At 37.3% G+C, this 23,622-nt stretch overlaps 1 long non-coding RNA gene across 1 annotated transcript in view; it reads right to left on the bottom strand.

The window, feature by feature from the left end:
• Positions 1-13,665: 13,665 nt before the first annotated feature.
• LOC306665531 overlaps positions 13,666-23,622 on the bottom strand; it is a 75,803-nt gene continuing 65,846 nt past the window's right edge. Inside the window, exon 3 of the long non-coding RNA XR_013765059.1 lies at positions 13,666-13,748. This is a non-coding gene — a long non-coding RNA (uncharacterized lncRNA). The remainder of the gene's footprint in view (positions 13,749-23,622) is intronic.

Here is a 23,622-nt window from a genome sequence, read left to right as displayed (position 1 = left end):
TACTACTATCATGTTAATTATTTATAAAACTGCTTAAAGTGACAGTGGTGCCTGGTGCAGTGGCCCACACCTGTAAAGTGGCTTGGGAGGCTGAGGCAGGAGAATTGTGAGTTCAAAGCCAGCTTCAGCAAGTTAGCTAAGCCCTGAGCAACTTAGCAAGACCCTGTCACTAAATAAAATACAAAAAAGGACTAGGGAAGTGGTTCAGTGGTTGAGCACCCCTGGGTTCAATTCCCAGTACCCCCCCCCAAAATAATAATAATAAAATAAAATGACAGTGGTCCTCCATACTCATTTAGAGCAGGTGACTATTCCAAAGGGGGGAAAAAAAAAACTGTTTTCATCAACTATTATTGATGATCTACAACGATTCTACTTCATAACCCATACATTCTTGCTTAAAAATCCAAATCCAAAGCCTTAGAACACAAACACATCATCATGGTAGACCTATTTGAAGTTCATTCTTCAAGTTATGTTGCTTACCAACATAATTTCAAGCAGCAAGTTCTGGTTAATAAAACTTGATTTTACCTTTCAAAAGTAAAAGTATTTTCTTTCCTCTCTTGACTACATTGCACTATTTCTTTTGTAACTATGAGCTAAGCCTGACGTCATCACTGAGGGTCCACTGCCTTCTGACCTCTTTCTGTATTATTAGAACAAATGATCATAGGACAAAAATGTGCCCCAATATGTATTTCTTTTTTGTTGTTGTTTCACCTTTTTTAAACTGGAACATTATAGTTATACATAAGGATGGAGTTTGTTGTTACATATTTGTACATGCACGTGATATAACAATACAATTTGGTTAATATCACTCCCAGCACTCCCCCCCACCCTCCTGACCTCCCATCTCCTGGTCCCTTTCCTCTACTGATCTCCTTTTGATTCTTAGGAGATTCACCCCCAACTCTTCTTTTTTCCTCTCTAGCTTCTGCATATGAGAGAAAACATATGACCCTTGACCTTCTGAGTTTGACTTATTTCCCTTAGCATGATGATCTCCAGTTCCATCCATTTTCCTGTAAATGCCATAATTTCATTTTTCTTTATAGCTGAATAAAATTCCATCGTGTATATATATCACATTTTCTTTATCTATTCATTCATTGGATAACCATGGGTATCTAGGAGGTTTCATAGTTTAGCTATTGTGAATTGTGCTGCTGTAAATATGGTTATGCATGTATCACTAAATTCTGAGGAGCGGTATAGCTCATCTGTTGGTTCCATTCCTACTCTTTCGAGAAACCTCCAAACTGATTTCCATAGTGGTTGTACTAATTTACAGTCCCACCAACAGTGTGAAAGTGTTCCTTTTCTCCACATCCTCTCTAGCATTCATTATTATTTGTATTCTTGATGACTGCCATTCTGACTGATGTGAGAGGAAATCTCAGTATACTTTGATTTGCATTTCCCTAATTGCTAATGATGTTGAACATTTTTTATGTATTTGTTGGTCATTTGCATTTCTTTTTTTGAGAAGTGTCTGTTTAATTCATCTGCCCATTTATTAATTGGGTTATTTGACCTACATTTATTTATTCAGCCTGCCTCTCACTCACCACTCTGCTCTGCTTTCTTCTTCCTATCCCTTGCCACCTCTGGGTTTCTTTTCTTAGGACTTTCATTTTTCTGAGGATTATAGATTTCTGAAAGGTTGATAGGGACCTAGCTAATATCTTCCAAGACTGCTATCCCTTTCCAAAAAAATATTTAAAAATATTTCTATATTTCTATATAAATATATTTTTATATATAATTTATATATAGAATTATAATTACTATGACATGCATTAAAATTATTAGCAAGTACATTTACACAAAGATGTCAAAGAGGCACAACTCTAACAAGCACACTAGAGGTGGTTAGATTACTCCCAGGAATAAGAGCAAACATGTCGAAAACAGGTAGCCTTGTTAGAACACGGTATTACTGAATCTAAGATCTTAGTCTTCCCATAAAAGCTAATTATTTTTTCTCAGACAGAAATCCTTTCTGATTTTCAGACTGCTTTCTGGCAATTTTACTCACAGAGTTTGGGTAAAGGCATAGGGTTGGATCACTGCAGAACACTGCCATTTCTAAAAATAACCCAACAACTCTGTGTGTGTGGTTCACCCTAGTCCATGTCCATGTGTAAAAAGACAATTCACAGTGAGCTCATACAGTGCTTCTTTTCTTAGCTGTTTTTTGCTTGTTTGTTTGTTGTTGTTTGTATCGGGAATTGACTGGAGTGGGGGTTACCATTGAGTTACATCCCCAGACTTTTTAATTTTTAAATTTTCAGACAGGATCTCACCAAATTGCTTTTAACCCCGATAAATAACTGAGGCTGGCCTTGAACTAGCAATTCTCCTGCCTCAGCCTTGAAAGTTGCTGGTATTACAGGCATGCACCACCACGCCCAGCCTTCTTTTCTCTTTGTTTTAATGTCTGAAGCTATTAAACGCATAAAAGGTGGATTTTTGTATTTGAACAGTACTGCCAGCCTCAATTCACACTATTCATAGAAATCATGAACTGGACTGTACTGGTGTCAAGAGAGCCTTAAGGAAGACAAGCTCCCATTCCTTAACAATTGTCCTGACAGCCACTTACTGAGAACTTGTCTAATTCTTTGAAATCTCCTCTGTTCCAAAGGTCTGTCTTCATCATTATCAGTCAGCAGCAATTGAGCTTTCCTAGGCTAGGCTCAAATATGTTCATTAAAGTTTACAAAGGAATGACTCTTCTGTACATTCTGCAGCCAGATCTGTGCTGGGGCTGAGGCCATTCTGATCAGCAGAAACGAATATTCTCCTTTCTGTAATTTCCACAGTTTAACCCATCTATTACATTAGCCAACATTTATCGAATGATTATTCTAAGTGACAGACACCATACTTTGTGCTCTTTATGCCATTTCTCACTTAATTCTCTTTAATGACCTCATGATAAACTGTTATATTCTTAAGAACTGCAGTTTAAGGAGGTTAAGTATTATTTTTACATATTATTATGGCTTGTAATGGCAAAGCCAGAAAGCAAATCCAGGTGTCTGTGATACCAAAGGCCTTGCTTTCAATCAGTAAAATGCAGTCTAGTCCTTATGTTGGGGTTACAACCTAGTAAACTCATCAGAAGTTGAAAATACATTTAACACATCTAGCCGATGGAACACCAAACCTCCTAGTTTAGCCTTGCCCACCTCAAACGCTTACCTTAGCCCAGTGGGGGAATCAGAGAATATCATAGTGTATGTTACTAGTTCAGAAAAGATCAAAATTCAAAATTCAAAGTATGGATTCTATTGAATGTGGAACTGAAGAGTTCCACTCTACCCTTTTTGAAGCAGTAGAAAAAGAGTTGGAGGGGGGTTTCCAGGCAATTTGACCTTTCAGTTTCTCTGAGTACTTAGGGAATCACTTTCACCCCATTAGAAAGTGAAATAATCCTTGAATTAGACCATCGGTCAAACAGGATGGTCTGTAATGTACATCCTTATATGTTCTAAATGGTAGTCCTTCACATAGGGAGCTCTCATTATTTTAACTTGTATTTATGCTACTTTATTCGTATTCTACCTGTGCCTGTCCATTTTATCTACCTGATCCTTCAAGAGTGAAAACTATTTGCCTCCTTTTTTTTTTGGAACTGGAAATTGAACTCAGTGGCACTCGACCACTGAGCCGCATCCCCACCCCTTTTTTGTATTTTATATAGAGACAGGGTCTCACTGAGTTGCTTAGTGCCTCACTTTTGCTGAGGCTGACTTTGAACTCTTGATCCTCCTGCCTCAGCCTCCGGAGCCTCTGGGACTATAGGCGTGCACCATGGTGCCTGGCATATTGCCTCCTTTTTTAGCTCAGTGCTGGACTGAAAGGCATACAGTGCACCCCATTCCTGTCTTTGTCTTCATTTCCTCCTTGTCTTAGCTCCCTCCACCACAGACAAGAATGTCGCGTAGTTTAAAACTTACCCTTCACCTAACCCTTTCCCCAAACCCCAGCTATTTTCATCGCTTTGGTCTTCTACTCTTACCTTTTCAAAGCAGCAGTTGGAGGAGAATTAGTGGTGTTTCCAGGAAATGTGACTTTTTCAATTCTGTCTCAACATTTATGATCCAACATTTAGCTTTGGGTGATTACTTAACTTCTTCAAGTATCCTCAGGGTTAACACCCATTTTGCTAATCCCACAGAATGATTGGAAAGATCAGATGAGATTAGGTATGGGAGAACAATTTGAAAACTCAAGCAGGTTATGTAATTTAATACCCACAAGGACAGCACAACCTACTTATTAATACAAAACTTTCCTCTGAGAACCAAGTTTTTTTTTTTTTCTGGGAACCGGGGATTGAACCCAACGGTGCTTAACCACTGAGCCACATCCCCAGACGTTTTAATTTTTTTATTTTGAAACAGGGTCTCACTAAATTGCTTAGGCCCTCATTAAGTTGCAGAGGCTGCCAAGAATCAAAATTTTAAGCAGTGGAAATAGCCAATTGGCATGCATTTTTGAAAAGGGAGATACAGGGATAAGAGAGCTACCCTGCTTACTGAGATCTATTCCAATGACCACAGTGAATCCTGAGCCAATCTTTTCCTGAAGCCTTTGAATTCTCTATTTACTGTCCATTCACATCTTAATGAAATAAAGAAGTCTCAGAGCCAACAATGAGTTTGTTGAGCATTCTGTCCTAACAATTTAATTTTCATCTCTAAGGACCCCCTGTTTACATACACCTTCACCTCCCTACACTCCTCCCACCCTCACCCATCCCATCTCCCGAGGTCCCTCCTTGACCTTTACTCCCTACTTTCCATCTGTCCCTCTCTGTGAGCCTTTTCGTTCCTGGTACAGTCTTTTCATGACTAGTTATCGGCTTATCTTCCTAATTGTGTACAATTTTAAAGTTGTAAAATAATTTTTCTTCAGATGGTAAAATCTATAATTTATTTAACCAAATAAAATGTTTCTGTTATTATGGACAAAACTTCAAAACACTTTTTTCCTCTATTTTTCTTATGATATATTGTCTTGTGTATTATTAAAGCAAACTAAATTTGGTCTGTGGCCACCTTCATATCCCTACCTAAGGAACTGCAGCCTAACTTAGTATATGGAAAAACTGACAGTCTAACTTAGGAGTACTGTACATATATTTTGTAGCAACTAGCTGAATCTCAGCCAATCACAGCAGTCACACATCAGCCAGTCACAGGCTGCCAATTGATTGGACCATGTCCAAATAAGGCAAACTTGGAGAAGTAACCAATCAAGCTATTTCCTTTACCTCAATTTCATTTTTCTGTCTATAAATACTCCTTGTCCCTCACCCTGCAAATTCCCTGTCTATTGGTACTGAAGTTTACCAAATTTGAGAATTGTTCTTTGCTCAGACAAACTCAAATTTAATTTGTGGAAAAATATTTTAATAGCATTTGTATTATGAATTATGAGGTATTCTTTTTGGCAAAAAGAAAACTGTCAAAGGTGGAATGTTCAAACTAATAATATACATCAGAACATTTTAACTCTAGCTGCAATAATATCCATTGGATCTTTTTGATCCTCTGTTGCATTAGTCTGATGTAAACTAATAAACTGAGAAAAGATTCATTAAAATATGAGAAAAATGACTTTGTTGAGATTATGAAGCTGCATTTAATTCAATTTTTCTTGCTTTTTTCTTTTTAAGTGAGAAATTTCCAGGTACCATTTTAGCCATAATAAAATCTCATTTAAGGTGATGAAAATCAAAGATCTTGGGCATGAAATAAATAATTTGAATAAAATGGACACAAAGAAATAGACACTAGCCAACTTGTAATGGTTCGACTTTTGATTTTTCAACTTTAGGATGATGCACAAGTGGCATGCATTCAGTAGAAACTATATTTTTAAAAATTTTGATCTTTTCCTAGGCTAGTGATGTGCAATTAGATACTTTCTCATGATATTCAGCTGTAGGCTATCAGACGTGTTTTGAGCACATTTAAGGTAGGATAGACTAAGTTACAATTTGGTAAGTTAGGTGTAGTAAAAGCATTTTCGACTTGAGATATTTTCAATCTACAAGGGTTTGTTGGGATGCAATTCTATGCAAATGGAAGAACATCTGTACTCTGAACATATTTCAAAAGAATCCAGGGAGTCAGAAAAACTGGCCATTTTAGCCAGGGGTAGTGGCACATGCCTGTCATCTCAGCTACTCTGGACACAGGAGATCTCACGTTCCAGCCCAGCCTGTGCAGTCCTGTTTCAAGATAAAATTTTAAAATGGGTCAGGGATATAACTCAGCAGTGTGGTGCTTGCCTAGCATGTAAGGCCCTGCGTCCCTTCTTCAGTACCACACACACACAAACACAAGCGAAAAAAATAAAGAAAAAAAGAAAAGTATCCGTGGTGAAACACTGCTAGTGTACCCTTCAATTAAACAGCAGAAGTAAAATGTAATTTTGTCCAGGCCTGGTGGCACACACCTATCTGCGATTCCAATACTTGGGAAACAGAGGCAGAAGGATTCCAAGATCAAGACTAACCTGGGCAGTTTAATGAGACCCTGTCTCAAAATAAAGAAAAGACGGTGGCTGTAGCTCAGTGAAAGAGTACTTGCGTAGCATGTGGGAGTCCCTGGGTTTAATTCCTACTACCACCATGAAACTAAAAACAAACAAACAAACACTAAAAAGAACCCAGTAATTTTCATCTCAACAAAAAGAAATGTGTGATCTCCACAAAGACAAACAGATTTGCTCTATTTGAAAAACTTCAGAAGGCTAAATCCTTAATTTACACAATCCACAGAAAAGTAAGAGGGTTTTCCTGTTGAGCTAAACTGAGTTTACAGTCAAACGTGCACACATTTGGCAGCAGGACAATTGTGCAGATTGGTTTTGATGAACTCTTTGCTGCCAAACCTAACTCAAATACTAGATGAGCATGACTCTAAGTATCTTTCAACAGGAGATTAGAAGTGATATTTCACTACTCGCTGAAATAGATACCCCATCCTTCAACCTGGGGACCTCTAAACTGTTGTAGATGGTTAAAGTCATGCAAAATTAAGTGTCTTTTGCTTTATAAATCCTAGCTTAAGAATTCAATATTTTTTGCTATAATTTTCACTTAGGATGCAAGAAAACAGTGTTCTCATGTTTCTGTCTGCCTGATTGTGGCAGCCGGTACTAAACAGTGAAGGGGAAGGTCATTGGGAATGGAAACAGAATTTTTCCAACTCAGGAATAACCTTGTAACCAGTGAAGAGTCTGTTTTACTCCAAAGAGGAACCTAAAAGTTGAGTTTACACATAAAGTATAAGAAAACACCCCCTAGTTCGCTCATCTGGTTGATTACACCTTCAAAAGCTTAAAGGTTAAAACTAGTTAAAAGCAAAAAAGGAATGAGATATTTTATCTAAATGACTCGGCAATGCCTAATGTTATCTCCGGCAGGAGGATTTTAAGGCCAACGTGTGTCTATTTCCAGGAAGCTTATCAGTCTTGTGTCTGGAGCCCCAGATAATGGAATACTGTAAATGATGAGCTTCATGGTCCAGGGAGAAAAAAACAAACTATAGGACAAGTAAAATATAAAATAGAAACAACAATGATATAATGAAATCTATTATTCTTTTAACCCTAGTCAATTCTGTGCAAATATAATCCCGTGTAAGTAATACAAATCTTTCTCCAAGGAGCTAACATAAATTGACCACTAAATATACATTATATAGTTCTAAGTAACTTTACAGCATTCTCTTCATTAGCTTTCATGAAACTCTGCTCAACTATTACTATTCCATTTTTTCAGATGAAAGGAATGGACATGCAGAAAGTCTCACAGCTCAGTCACTAACCACAACAGACTGTGTACTAGTTAGCAGATTCCTGCAGCTCTTTGAATGACTGGTTGGTCAACTAATTCTTATGTGAGTTCACTTGCCTGAAAGAGGTGGGATCCAGGAAAATGAGAATGACGGTGGTTTCTGGTTCTAAGATGGAAGTAATGGAAGTCAAGTTCAATTTTGAAAAGTCTAAGTTGGAGAAATAGGGGATGTGAAAAAAAAAAAAAAAAAAAAAAGACCAGCATATGTGTGGCAAACTGGATCTTTGTCCTTCTAAAGGGTTAGGACTTCCTAAGACGTTCAAGATGAACTTCCCTTAGTTTGGGGGAGAACTCATTGTATCCATTTCCCCAGAGGATGTTGGATTAGGCATGTTCCAGGTGCAGAGGACTCTAGAAAGCACTGAACATCCTGGCAATTATATTAGGGAGCAGTGGGATTTGGCTAAGGAGTTGGTGATTTTTACAAGAGATATGGTACACTCTTTTTGTGGAAGGCCGTTATGTTTTTATTTGTGTTTAGTGTGGGACAATCTGAGTCTGAAGAGGATCTTTCATTTGATAGTGTAAAGATTTATGATTGGTGGCTCTCATTAAGATAATCATTCAATAATGTCAACAGCCATTGTTATGTTAAGGTCATTGTTGATCAAATTTCAACACAAGAAACAAAAAATAGACTAAATGACAGTTGATAATAGGGCAAATTTGTGACTGAGAGCCATAAGAATAGTCTCTTAGGAAATCACTCTTTATATTGGATTTTTGTGCTAAATGAGGTAGAGACTGTTCACGATTTAGGTCAAAAGACAATTTCAGGTTCCTACAATGGTGCCTGTCTGCCTTCTAGTGCCTGACTTCACTTCTACTCCAATGAATGCCTTTATGTGACTCTGGAATTCTTCACTGTGTAGGATGACTTTATTACTGAGAGCCACTGCTTTTGTTCTTATGACCTGAGATCAGTCTACTTAAAGGATTTTTATGTATCTATAGGCATTTTACTAAATGATTTATGTGCTATATCAAGAGACAAAAACTACCATGAATATCCTGGTCAACATGTATCAGATGGAAAATTTCTGTGTTAGCAGATCATGATTAACATTTATTATATGTCTGTCTGTCTGTCTCTCTCCTTCTTTAATAGATAATGCCATACTTTGGAGGACAATGCAACTATTTTGTTGATATAAATATGAGAGTGATGTGTGCTTTAAGAAAAAATCTAGAAAACTGTTTTCATTTTTGAAAATTTATGTAATGAATTCCTCCCACTACTTGTATTAATTCAATGATCTAATTTTACATATTCTCTGAAATACTGAAATACTTCTGTAGTCCATATGTTTCCAAACTATGAATCATTTCATTTCTACATTCAGTACATAAACTATACTGATCTTAAATAAATATAAATATGCCACTTTATAGTGATTCCTAAGTACCCAGAAATTTAAACCAAATTTTAAAATGCAATGAATCATTAGAAAATATAAAGAAAAATGCATAATCATGGAAATAAAAGGGAACATCCAATTTTTCCTTCTGGGAAAAATTTGCCCAATTATGATTCTTGTACTTTAATTTTTGCTTGAAGGAAATCTAGACGTTTTCAAAATCTCAAGGGTAGAATTGTCATGTTACAAGGAAACTTCATTCCAGGCGTGGTAGCTCATGCCTGCAATCCCAGTTACTCAGGAGGCTGAAGCAGGAGAATCACAAGTTGGAGACCAGCCTAGGCAATTTAGCAAAATCCCATCTCAAAGTAAAATAAAAAAGACGGAGCATTCTGAAATTCAATCCCCAGGACAAAAAAAGGAAAATTCAAGTAAAGGGGTGCAGGGAGAATATAAGAAGTTACATTTTCCTACCTGGCAAAATAGGTGCCTGGTAAAAATTATGGCTCTTGAGAGAAATCCTATTGTTTAACTACTTCATTATGGGACTTACTTCTAAGCAATGAACATTATATGTGTGACCAATTATAACACTGGGGAAAAACACAAATTATTCAAGTATGGGAACCTTATCCTACCTTGAAATTCTAATTTACAAGCCAATGCGAGACTAGTAATTGAAAAACAAACATGTATAAAAACAAACAACTCAGGTTTCAAAGCCTAAAAACAAAGATTACAGGAAAGAACCTAAACTTGTGCAGCCTGTTTGCTTATTGTTGGGACATCATGAGAGACTCTAAGCTCAATGAACAAAAGTAGAAGTGGTGGTAAGATTATGACTGATTAATTTTCTTCATTTCTCCATTTCTTTTTTTTTTTTTTTTTGAGCCTATGATGAGCATATGCTACTTTTTTATTATAATTATAAAAAGACTTTAAAAAAATGGCTTGTTTCTCCAACTGTGTACCCATATCTATCGATGGTGACTGAGATTACCAGTCTTGTCCTCTGGTGCTCAAGCACAGAGACACTGAATGCAAAAATCTTCAATGGTTTTCAAGATGGACTAATCCTCAATAATTCCTTAGTTCTTAACAAAATGATGTTTTATTGATTTTTTTTTCTGTCAAGTCAGGTGGACTAATTTCCCCTGATATTCAATTTTACTTGAATTAAATATTGAGACTACATATTAATTAAGTAAATAAAACACTCACGGATGATGGGTGGCTGGCTTTGAATGGAAAGATTTCAATCACTTGAAATAATTTCCATAGGAAATGTCAGAATAATTTTATCAAAATTATTTCAGGACCTGGGGGTGGTAGCGCAAGCCTGTAATCCCAGCAGTTTGGGAGGCTGAGGCAGGAGGATTTCGAGTTTAAAGCCAGCCTCAGCAACTTAGCAAGGCCCTAAAAAACTCAGGGAGACCCTGTCTCTAAATAAAATATAAAGAAGGGTTGGGGATTTGGCTCAGTGGTTAAGCACCTCTGGATTTGATTTAATTCCCAATAACCAATATAGATATTTCAGGAATTTTTAAAAGTTGTAATAATAAAATTCATTTTATAACAATGACTATAACATTGCCCTTTAAATGCACTGCACTCTAGGGTTTATTTTACACATATACGTAATATACAAGACTACCATAATATGAAGAATGAAGGTGGGGGGTTGGGTAAATGGACCAACGTTGTTTCAAGATCTCAGAAATACACTGAAAATTTATTTATTGTAATCTCTAGAGCCACCATTAAAAATACAATTCAGTGAGGTATAATTAGAAAGTCAATAGATACATTAACGTTAGCTGGGCATGGTGGTACATGCCTGTAATCCCAGCTACTCAGGAGGCTGAGGCAGGAGGATGATATGTTTGAGGCTAGCCTTGGCAATTTAATGAAACCCTGTCTCAAAATAAAAATAATAAAAAAAGGCCTGGAAATGTTGCTCAGTGGTAGAGTGCTTGCCTAGGATGCACACAGCCCTGGGTTCAATCACGAGTATCACAAAATTTTAACTTTCAATTCTGAAAATATTCAAAGAATTCTTCAGAAGTCAGGAAAGTGAGAACAGGCAAACAAAGAAGAAAAGGTATATATAGAAAACAAGTACGAAGTGGAAGAGTTAATCTGTGTCAGCAATTACATCAAGTAAAGTGCTCTAAACATCCTGTATTAAAAAAAGAACAGAGATTGTCAGATAGGATTTAAAAGGAAAAGCACATGTTGGTTAGAAGAGAAGCACTTTAACTATAACATGGATAGTTTAAAATTAAATGGATAGAAAACCTATACCACCACCTGAAGAAAAGCCATGAGAAGACTGGACTGGATATGTAAACATATTTTTAAAAATAGGTTTTAAACAAAGACTTTTACCAGAGATAAAGAAACACATTTCCTAATATCTGAATGATCTTTTATCAGAAAATCATGACAATCATAAAGACGTACATGCTGTAGCACAACTTCAAAATTTGATCAAAATTGATTGAATCCAAGCTCCAAAAGACAATTTTATCATCATAGGTAGATAATCAGAATCAATCTGATCTCAGATTGATTGACCAATAGGCAAAAAGATTAAAAAAATCACTCTACCCACAGATCTTAGCCATGCCTTAGTTGTCAGGGAAAATTCTCATAGGATGAACCATCGCACAAAGGACACTCTGTCTTTGTAACCCCACTGATGACCCCCAAATCATGAAAGCTGACCCCCAAGTTATGAATGTTGGTGTGACTACATGGCTCTTTTAAAAGTAAATAGATATGAACAACTTCTTATTTCTCATTTCTCTACCTATTCTGTATTGAAACAATAATTTTTTTTCAGTACTAGGGATTGACTCTACCACTGAGCTATATCCCCAGCCCTTTTTGTTTTCCTTTTGAGGCAAGGTCTTGCTCAATTACTCAGGCTGGCCTTGAACTTGCAATCATCCTCCCTCAGCCTCTTGGATCACTGGGATTACAGGCATGTGCTGTTACACCTGGCGATAGTTTTTCTTGTAACTTAATTTCTCCAGCTCCTCCAAGTGTCCAGGCAGCATCTTCTGGACCTATCCTGTGCAGATTCCCATCCCATTCCATTCTCTTTACCTAACATCACAAATCATTTAATTTTCAATTATGATGCTTCGTTCTATTTTGCTTCTTCACCACACATGTGCTGCAAATCTTAACAGCAGTATTAGCCAGCAGATGGCTTATTTATTGTGGTGTTGCACTGCTAATGGATTGAAATGATGGCATAAAGAGGCCAATTCACTTTCATGTTTCTTCATCTTTCTTCAAAGGAAATACATAAAACAAAATAGGAAAAAAATTGACAGATAAAATTGTTAATAAGTTTAGACCATAAGCCTGGTCTTAAAAAAAAAAAAAAAAAAAGCCATCAGAGAGTTTTTCATTTCCCTTCTCAACTCCTCTGCTTGTGCTAAGAGGCACAGACTGACTCTTTTATAAAGAGAAGATTAAAGCACAGATTGGGCCTGCTCTCCTCACAGGAGCTGCTTCTTCCTCGGAAGCGCGTGAGAGAACAGGCCTGCGGCTCTCTGCCCAGCTCCCAGCTCTCTTTGGAGATAACCTCTGGAGCTTGTTATCTCGCTTCTAAGGAGGCGGAGGGAGGGCAGACTGCCCCTCCTATTTCACAGCATTGCTGCAACACACTAAATTAGATTTTTGTGAATGCACTTTATAAAAGTGTAAGGTATGACACGAATATTAGACAACAGCACTGGTTTTCTGTTTCATCAGGCCTCACTTAATTAGAAGTGAAAGCTCTATTATCACTTTCTAAGTGTTTCAGCTCCTTTTGCCCGCCACCGCCCCTTCATCTTTAGTATCTACTTAGGGCAATTAATCCTCACGGCTCACATGTGTTTTGAAAAAGAATCAAAAGGATCCTTCGTTTTCCTGGAAGAACAAACCCTACCCTTCGCCTAATTTTTAATTGTATAAGGTGAAGCACAATCTGATCTCATGACGTGGCGCTCCTCTGATTCGGATTAGGTTTATACCTCTGGATCCCCCAGAAAAAGGCAAATTTGCCTTCTCTTGAGTGTTCTGAAGTCTAGTCCAGTTAAGGTTTTTTAAATCCCCTTTTCATCCCAGAAAAAAAAAAAAAAAAAAAATTGAACTATGCACTTGCCCACTTTATTCTTCTCCTTTCTCCTCTACTCTCGGAAATAGACTCATTCGTGTCCTAACACTTGAACATAGTTCACAATCTGTAACGCTTCGCCTGATCGTATATATGTTTCTGATACAGGCAAAGGAGATTTAATGAAAGGACTTTCATGATCATGAAATGGCTCGTGAAGTGCATTCAAGTGCTGGGCTGGGTATCAGCAACCAGCAGGCAGTACGGAACACATCCTGCTCATCACAGGATCAGAGTGTATTTTCCCAATAATACCTGAATCATCAGTGGTCCAGAAGGTTCTTGGGTCAGGCTTGGTCAGGATGTTGGTGTGACTACATGGCTCTTTCACCTTGGAAACATAAGAAGAAAAAAAGTGATGTGAAAATGGTGTCACCACTGCAGTGGCCTCAAGGCCTTTGGTTCTAGAACAGAGATTTGAGACTGAAACTGAGGCATCTGGCACACCTGTGCCCTGATTAGGGTGGTTTGCCTGGGATCGAACTGACTATAGCACTGAAAGTCTCATATCCTGGGAAACCTTTAATCCTGGGCTAACTGGAATGGTAGGTCACCCTAGTCCTGATGCAGTTTCACTCTCGGGGCTGATGACTGGGCAAGCACATTCGACTCGTTCAGCCCCCACTTGCTCCTGTTCCCTGTGCAGTGCACTGAACGCACAACTGTATGCAGAAGGCATCAGTGGTTGGCAAACCTTGTACAAAGACACTAACTACACAAAAAGCATGTTGGATCTCTACATAACAAATGATATTTTTAGTAAATACTGCTTGGGAAAATGCATAATTGAATTCGGTAGCATTTTAAAATGAATTCTTGTTTTACGATGCTAATAGAATCGTTATACTCTTAAACAGTAGCATATGTACATATGTAATTTGTGTTATTTATTCAGCTTAGAGGTTTTTCTTAGTGTAGATCCAATTAATAGATTCCTTATAATAAGCTCAGGGAAATAGCAGTGATGATTTTTTTGTTTTTGGCAACTGTATACTACTGTGATATGTAGCTTCCAAACGTATCCTCAACCAGTGAAATACAGAACTTAATGTCAAAAAGGACCTTCCACTTAACTGGTTTTTGTAGCGCAATCATTCGATTACTGTAAAATATCCCTAGTCTTATTAACTATTTAAAGGGTAAATTATTTTCATTGCAGTAATAAACAAAGGGCTCAAGAATGTCATAAAGGACATTGTTTGGTTCCATTGCCATTTTCTTTCTATAGCAAGACTTTATTGAAGGAAGCAGTGTGCGAATTTTCAGTCTGGCATGATCTCCTTCTCTTAGGGATTAGTAACACAGAACATATGGAAACCAGGAGCTTAAAGAGACATCTGAACTCCCATATTCAGATATTATTCACAATAGCTAAGATGAGGAAAAAAGCTAAATGTCCATTAACAGATGAATGGATAAAGAAAGCCTAGTGTATACATACAATGGGATACTATTTGGTCTTTAAAAAGAAGGAAGTCCTAAGTGATAACATGAATGAATTTGGGGGACATTACGCTAAGTGAAATGATAGTTACAGAAGAAAAATGACTTACTACAATTCCACTTATACTACGTGTATCACATAGTCAAGCTCATAGATAAAGAGAGTGGAATGGGGGGGCTTGTGGTCTGTGAGGAGGGGAAATTGAAGTTGATCTTCAGTGTGCATGACATTTTAGTCATGCAAGTTAATGGTTTTTGGAAACTTGCTATACAACACCATGCCTATAGTTCACATAATGGTATTGTGCAGTTAAATGTTTGTGAAGAGGATAGATCCATGTTGTGTTCTTAGTTTAAGTAAACAATCTGGAATTGATTACCAATGATATTTGACACATAAATATGTACGTGTTCTAAATATAGGAATGGAATTTCCTGGTAATTGTAATATGGTTTTCATTTACAGGAAACGTGAAAAAAAAAAAAAAAAAAACAGTAACAACTTCATTAAAATTTAAAATTTAAAAATTTAAACCTTGGGTTCAGTGATGGAACACTTGCCTACCATGTGTGAGGGCTAAGTTTGATCCTCAGCACTGCAAAAAATAAATGAAAAAATAAATAAATCTCAAGGAGAAAAAAAAAAAAAGGATGTATAGAGCAGCATCATTCCATGGCCACATTTTGAGCAGCACTGTAAACAACCCTCATACTCCACTGAACAGCGTGAGTTCCTTCCAAAGAGTTACCTGTATCTCCAAAGAACTGTTTTAATTGTTGGGTAGCCCTTCACAGGTTGAATCTAATCTGAATCCTTCTCACTATGGTGACTGATTCTAGCTCACTCTTGAGTTACACGGAAGAGTTGCGCTCTGTCTTTTATACAGTAACATACCTCAAATATTTGAAATCATGATTATGTCTTGCCTTAGCTTTCCATTTCCCCCCTAACTGGCTTTCTTCTTTTCCACAGTTCCTTATGAAATAGTTTTAAGTCTTCTTTGGCATGTCAGCTAGTGCCCCAGGAGCTTCCCAGCCAGGGCTAGATAATAGTCACTGAAATGAGGTTCTGATTTTGAGGAACAGATCCCTAGGAAGACCACCTGTGTTATCTCCAGACGTGAGTAATTAAATTGCCCCTAAACACCTTTATAAAGTCAACATACTGTGAGAGTAAAGAATACTCTTATGATTTTGCCACTTTTCTTACCCTTTTTAATTACAAAAGTTCTAATTGATTTTGCAACTATGCATTCATTTTGGAAAACTGCCATACATGAGTTTGCTTTCTGTGTTAATCTTTTTAACTACCCATGTCCTTGCAGAGTCTGTGTAAAACAAACATCATTCCTCCAGATCTCATTTACTCATGAATGATTGGTTATCGCTATTTGTTTTTAAAAATTCTTCTACATGTGGAAGATGCCCCTGTATAAAGTCAGGATCATCAAGAATTCCTTCTTGTTCTTTGAGTTGTTATTGTGCAAGTGGTTTATGGTTCTCAAGAACCAAAGTTTCCACAGAAAATTATCTAGTCAGTTCATATAGTTCATATAGTGTGTGTGTGTGTGTGTGTGTGTGTGTGTGTGTATTCCAGGGACCCTTTACCACTGAACTACATTCCTAGTCCATTTTATTATTTTATTTTAAGACAGGATTCCTCTAGGTTGCCAAGGCTGACCTTGAACTTGTGATCTTCTTGCCTCCTGAATAGTTAGGATTACAGGTGTGAACCACCATGCCCACTTCATACAATATAGTTTAAGCACAAATCCATGAATACTGTAAACATTTTAATAGTCAGCAGGCAATGCTCAATCACTAAATCCTGTAGCTTTAAGTACTTCACAGAAGAGAGAAAATTCATTACCAGATGCCTATTCTTCCAAGTCTTCATGAAACACCTACATCTCAGCAAAAAGATGGAAGTTGAAGAAATCAATAACTTCTAGAATTTGATGACTGAGAGAATCTGCAATGGGCTCTTTCGTTTCTTCTTTCTTCCTTTCCCTGGGATAAGGACTCAGGAGAATTTCTCCAAAAGGATCTCCCATTTGGGGGTTTAATTGTGGGAGGAGGATGAGGTGAGGATATAATGAGCAGTAGAACAGAAGTACAGAATTTTTAAGTATTTTATTTTGGAAAATTTGAAGCATATACAACACTCAGCAATGCTATAAACCTCTAGGCACCTATCTATCAACACCTATCATCCAGCTTTAATAATTCTCAACATGTTGCCAATCTTATTTTCACTTATCCTGTTTTATTTTTGACTGGACTATTTTAAAGTAAATCCTAGACATCATGGCAATTAACTTATAATTTCTTTAGAATGTGTTCAAACTAATAACTTTTTTCCTTTTTGGGGTATAACTATCATGCCATTGTCATAACTAATCATTTTAGCACTAATTGGATTTATTAAAACTTATTTAATAAATGATCGCACATTCATTAGGATGTGCTATCATTCTGAAAGGCAGAATGAGTGCTTGCATTATTTTGTAGACAGAATAATTTGAATAAATTATTTACGAAGATACTTTAAAATTGCAGGTTCCACAATAATCAATGGAACTTAGTTCACTTCTTTAAATCCTTATAGGTTTCTTTTAGTGGGAATCATAGAAAATTATTTTTCTAATAGAAGTGGTATTGCTTTTCAACTTATTTCCAAAGAATTCTAGGAGGTTAAGGAAGGAAGGAAGGAGGGAGGGAAGGAAATTTCCTTATCTGAGAAAATAGGACGTAGTAGAGTATGAACGGGAGGGAAGATCACTCCTAGAAAGTAGTTGCTCGATGATTGATTACTAGAGTTTTGAAACCTAGAAGCATTATTTTGGTTATGATTTGAACCTTAGAAGATGAAAGGTATCAGGATATCATAGTTAAGGAGATGTCCAGAAATTTTCAATAGATTCTGAGAAATGAACCTGGGAATAAATCATTAATATATTTACTGATATGAGAAACAAGCCAACATCTCAATTCCTTAAATGCCTTCAATTAATGGAAAGTTGAACAGAATTGGCAATATTAGGAAGGTGGCAGCTATAGTCATCTTTCTCTATTCTACCTCATCCTTATTTTAAGAATATTGGTTCAAAAAGATAAAACACCTACCTGTATGCACAGATAACTTATTTAAAATTACCTGTGATGTTGATATAAAGGAATTGTCAGATAACATGGATTTGTCTACTATTTATTTTAAAATTATTCATAATAATTTGCTTATGACTTTCTGTAAATCTCTTTAGCAACTTATGCTAAAATCATCATTTCTTCCTAAGATACAATAGAAGTTCTCAAAATGTTTCTCTCATTAGCCAGGGAAGTTGTTTTTCTTCCATCCCAAGTTGCATGATTGAAAGTTGCAAAATATTTCACATCCAGGAATGTGAAAGCTTGTCCTTCAAACTGCTGTAGACTTTTGCAAGTCTCCTGCCTGGTGGCACAGTTTATAACACTGTCCTGCAGATACTAATTCTGAGTTTGGTTCTTTGTATGGAGAAGGGAAAGACTTGGTTCTTCATTTTACTTTGATGGGCTTATGACATTCAACAAGTATTTATTAAGTCCAAGATGGGATTATCCTAGCTGGGCTCAGTGGCACACCCATAATTCCTGTGTCTGGGTGACTGAGGCAGGAGAATCTCAAGTTCAGAGCCAGCCTCAGCTTCAGCAAGGCACTAAGCAACTCAGTGAGACCCTGTCTCTAAATAAAAACTACAAAAAAGAGCTGGGAACGTGGCTCAGTGGTTGAGTGCCCCTGAGTTCAATCCCTGCTGTCCCCCCTATCCCTCCAAAAAGATGTAACTATCCTGATCACTATAAAGTCAGAAAGCAAACAAACTCGTTGACCCTTGAACATTACATTCTGATTGGGGAGTAGGACATACATATCTACAAAACAGATATGAAGCCCAAGCTTGAGTTCCTATAAATGTGAAGTATATGTTATTGCTACCAAGTTTTGTCAGTTTAAAGGCGGAAGCAACACTGTGGGCCATGTTGTTGAGCAATGCTTCAAGGAGGAAGTAGGACTTGAACGGGATTTTTAAGTAGTGGTGAGGAGGCAGTAGAAGGTGTCCAAGGTGGGTGGGACAGCATAAACATAGGTGTGGGAGCAGAACTTAATGAGGCATGTTTGGGCAACAGCTGGGTGAACAACACCATGGGAATAGAAAACTCATGGGAGAAATGATTGGAAACTCGAGAGAAGTTGGACAGTGGCAGGTTTTAAATGTCATAGTGTCCTTCATATACTGTGGGAATTTGGGACTCCTTGCAGTCTGCATAAAGGACCACAGTTGAAAATACAGAACTGAGGTGTTTAGGAAGCTGCTGTGATAACAGAGGAGAGCTGGTGGGAACATGAACAAGATGGAACTGTGCAGATGGAAAGGATCTGGTGTGAAGGGCCACTGGAAGAAAGACTGCCAAGATGTCAGGATTGACGGAATGTGAGAGAAGATACAGTGTGGGCATGGAGGGTCTCAAATGTTCCAGAGCTTTGGAAGTTGGCGACCAGTTGGGCTCAAAGCAGTCCACAGTCTGTGGCTGCTGGATGAAGCCATTCTGTGTCATGTGGTTGGTGGCCATCCTCCCTGGAGAACCGGCTCCATCTCTGACCTACTGTTGTATCACCTTTGAGTGCTCAGTAGTGGCTTCACTCGCACTGTGGAGTGGGTTTCTCATGCTCTATCCTGGGCCACCACCCTCCACTTGCCACAGCTGGGTGAGAATGTGCCCCCATCCACTATAGCAGACACACCCACAGTTTGTGCAACTGGGCTCATGAAGACAGCAGTGTGGATAGGACGACAGGACTCTGGTCAAGAGGTTAGTGACGAGTCAGCAATCAGGATCCTTATCATTTTGATCTCTGGAAGCTAATGATTTATCTTTGTTCAGTTGGTTAACATTAATTATATCCATATAACGTGGCAGTTAGGGACTATCCTGACCCCTGAAGAGATTATGATGCCAACCAACTAGACAAATGCTCCTCCTTTTGTGGTTTTATTTCATTTGCATTCTTGTTGGTTTCGATATTTTTCGATTTGGCCCTTGTGATTGCGAATTGCTTAAGGCAGTCCACTTCTCTTATTTATGTTTCCTGCTTGGCCAGGCAAGCACTTCTTTCAACTCCAGTCTACATAAGGTCAAGACGTCCAGGTCAAACTTCTACTAAATCAAATGTTTGATTGTTTTTTGATGGTGCTGGGATTGAACCCAGGGCCTCACACAAGCTAGGCAAGAGCTCTACCACAGAGTTACACTGAGTCCATATTAAATGTTTTCTGTATTCTACACCAAAATTAGAGCTCAGAGGATCAGAGATTTAGAAAACTGGAAGGAACCTTTTCTCACCACTCCCCACCTCCTGGCTTTATAGTTGAGAAAACTGATTACCAGAGGGTAGCATAACTTACGTTGGTGACCGATTGAAGGCTACAGGCCAAGTCTCAACTATAATTTTTAAATGTCAGCTGAGAATTGATATGAGTTTTCTTAAAACTCAGATGTATACTCAATTTTAAAGTTATTTCAGTTATTCATTCAATAAACATTTATGTATGATCTATTGTACAGTGAGCCACAGCATTGATGTGAACAAAGTCCCCACTCTCGCGTAGCTTATTCTCTGTCGCTGTTGATTGAAGTGGGCCCTGTGGAGGCAGTGACATGAGTCGGGAATGAAGGGACTACATACTCTTATGTATTTCTTTCAATAATATCACCAGAATTATTGTATCCGCATTTGTAAGTTAAGATATGCAGCAAAATAGGCACCAGAGTTTGGTTTGAATGAAACATAGCTTTTCAGCATTCTTAACCTGACTGCTCTGAGTTGGCACAGAGCCACGTCTGTGCAACATTATGATTCACCCACTTAAATTTCCTGCCTGGATTCTCAGGCATTTGTTTCCACCTGGGAGTAGATACAAGGCCAATATCTCTAGATCAAACCTTTCTGTATCCTATTCCAAAGCATATCGTTAACACCTTAAGAAAAAAATTATTTGGGGCCATCACGTTTGTAGATTGTGCTTGATTCTGAGAGAAGGCAATCAATACACGTCTATTGACTACATCATTGATTTGGTAGGACTCGAACTATGTTAAAGTAGCCAAAGTTAATGCTCTCTGAGAATCACAGTATTTTGTGGCTATAAAGTATTTAACAGGTGATTTAATTCAGTCTTCTTATTTAAGAGAAGGAGAAACAGATTCTGAAAGAAGTGAAGTGACACATGAAAGGTTATATAGATTATCAGAAGTTGTTTACATTTGTATTACATTTATTTTAGAACAGAGTTGGTAGATATGGTTAGATAGAACTGTGTGGAGCTTGGGTTTTGGAGTGAGACATAGGGTAAAATTTAGGCAGCCCCACTTTTGACTGTGTAGGGCCCATGGGAAAGGTGCTTAATCTCTTCTACCATTAGACTCCTTATTGGAAAAACTGGCAAAGTTAAGGCTAGGATTCACGTTAATTCCACCTAAGTTTCAATACGTGGCAATGGTTATTATTATCCTTAGTCATGTCATCAAATTTGTCAACAGGAATGCAATTACTCAGATGGAGACTGGAGGGGATAAACTTTTTTGATAGAAGTTGGTCATTTATTAAAAAATCTATATGCAAAGAAGTATAGCAAAAGTAAAAATAGTTGTTTCCACATATTGTGCTTTCTAGGTCCTCAGTCTAGAGGACCTAGAAAATTTGAACTTCCTTCGTTCAAATAGCCCCAGAATTCTCTTCAGGTATCTGTTCAAATGTCAATTCTGGGTAAAGCCTTTCTTGATAGCCTATTAAATGGCAACTTCCTTCCCTCTTCCTGCTTAATACTTTCATTCATGATACCTAACACCTCCTAGAATATGATTTTCTTATTCTTTTTGTTTGTGGTCTCTTGTAAATTTCCTGAGTCCTAAAGGGGCACTTGGCACATAGGAGGCATTCAATAAATATTTGATTAATAAGTTATTAACATCTAACCTGTTCAAATGAGAATCATAAATCCCATTCAACTTGAACTACTAGAATTTAAGGAGATAATTATTATGCCAAAATGTAGTGGTTTTTTAACACATGTGCCTTCATTCCTCTTGAATTTCTGGCATTGAGGCAATAAAATGATAAAGAACATGGTTAGTTTGAAGTACTTGATGTCTCTTTAAATAACTGGATGGGAAAGAAACCACTCCCCAGCCTAGCAGTAAGATTGTGATATTGCACATCAATACTATTTTTCTTTGCAGAAGGATGTAGAAACTGTTTGGGCTGTCATCTACTATCAAATATACTCATTAGAAAAATTAGTAATAACTGGCTACTTGTATCTTTCAGATTATTGTCTTGACAACAATACAGTACGTGGCTGGGAACATAATAATCTTCAAAACTTTTTGCATAGGCTCAAGTTCAATTCAATAAATTATTTGGATTTGTCTAAACCCTGCTACTAGATTTTCTTTTCCCTACCCAAGGCACAATGCTTTCCAGTGATTCTCAATCATGGCTACTCATTACTGTGAGGAATTTACAAAACCAAAATGAGTGTCAGATTCTCATTCAAAGGAAGTGGGGGAGTTGAGGTATTAGAATATTTTTAGGCTTCCCAGGGGTCTCTAACCGACTTTTGCCAAATGGAAGTAACATGGAGTGAGTGGTGTTTTATGCATTCATATAACTGAGAACCTGAGTATGTCTATTTCAGGGTAATGAGGATAATATGAGAAATGATTCCCAAGCCTAGGTTAAAGAATGAGCAAACATCCACTCCTAGGCTTTATGGGGAAAGAGAGAAATGTTTTAAATATCTCTCTTTGCAAATGACACTATAATCCTTAATATGTTTCTCCTTGAGTTTACCTCTAAAAAGATACTTGACAAGAAGGGAAAATGTAGAAATCTGTATCTGGATTTTATGTGAAGTTGTAGGAAAAATGTTCATTGGTTCCTACTGTTTCCCTATTCAGAAGCTACATTAGGTCAAGGCAGTGTGGTATAATAATTTGTTCTACATTATAATTTGCAATGTTTAATTTCTTCTAGGAAGAAAAAGTCCGATATTCAATCTTCCATTGACACTTTAGCCATTTAGTTTAGCCTGCCAAATGCAATTGTAAACAAATGCCAGGCTTATTTCTTCAGTGGTGAATGGAACTAGATATCCTGTTAAACTATTTGCTGTTTTTTTGTACGCAGTAGGTTGACTGTACAATACTTAATGGTCTACAGATTTAAAATATTTCTTCTATGCCTTGGCTCAGACAAAGAGTGCTTCTGCAAAACCAGTTAATAATCTGGCCATCCCAAGAGTCCAGAATATTGAGTTAATTTTTCACAGAGGCTCCCAGATGTACTGGAAGAGCCATTCACAGCAGATCCTGCCAGAATTTTTTTTTTTTTTTTTAAGATTTCATTTGACCTTTCTTGTATTTGATATGAAACACATGTTAAACACAATACCTGACAAATAAGAAGTGCACATTTCTGCAGAAGCAAAAACACCGTGTGTACATCTTTTACAAAGTTTTGAATGACGGTGATGTAAGGTTTTCATTGCAAAACTGGGTTAGCAATGATTCTTTCTCCAACATCTCTTTGGTATTCAGTGGGTAGGTCATTAGTCTCATAAAGAAATAAGTGGGGGAATGTCCAGGGAATGAAAACATCTATATAACATGTGAAGTGGATAGCTTTACTAAGTACTGAATTTCAACTTTAATAGGTGCCAGTTCTG

The sequence above is a fragment of the Sciurus vulgaris genome, assembly GCF_902686455.1.
Source record: "Sciurus vulgaris genome assembly, chromosome: 7".
Lineage (NCBI taxonomy): Eukaryota > Metazoa > Chordata > Mammalia > Rodentia > Sciuridae > Sciurus > Sciurus vulgaris.
Note: the sequence above shows the minus strand (reverse complement) of the source record. Positions and strands in the feature narration are given on the sequence as shown.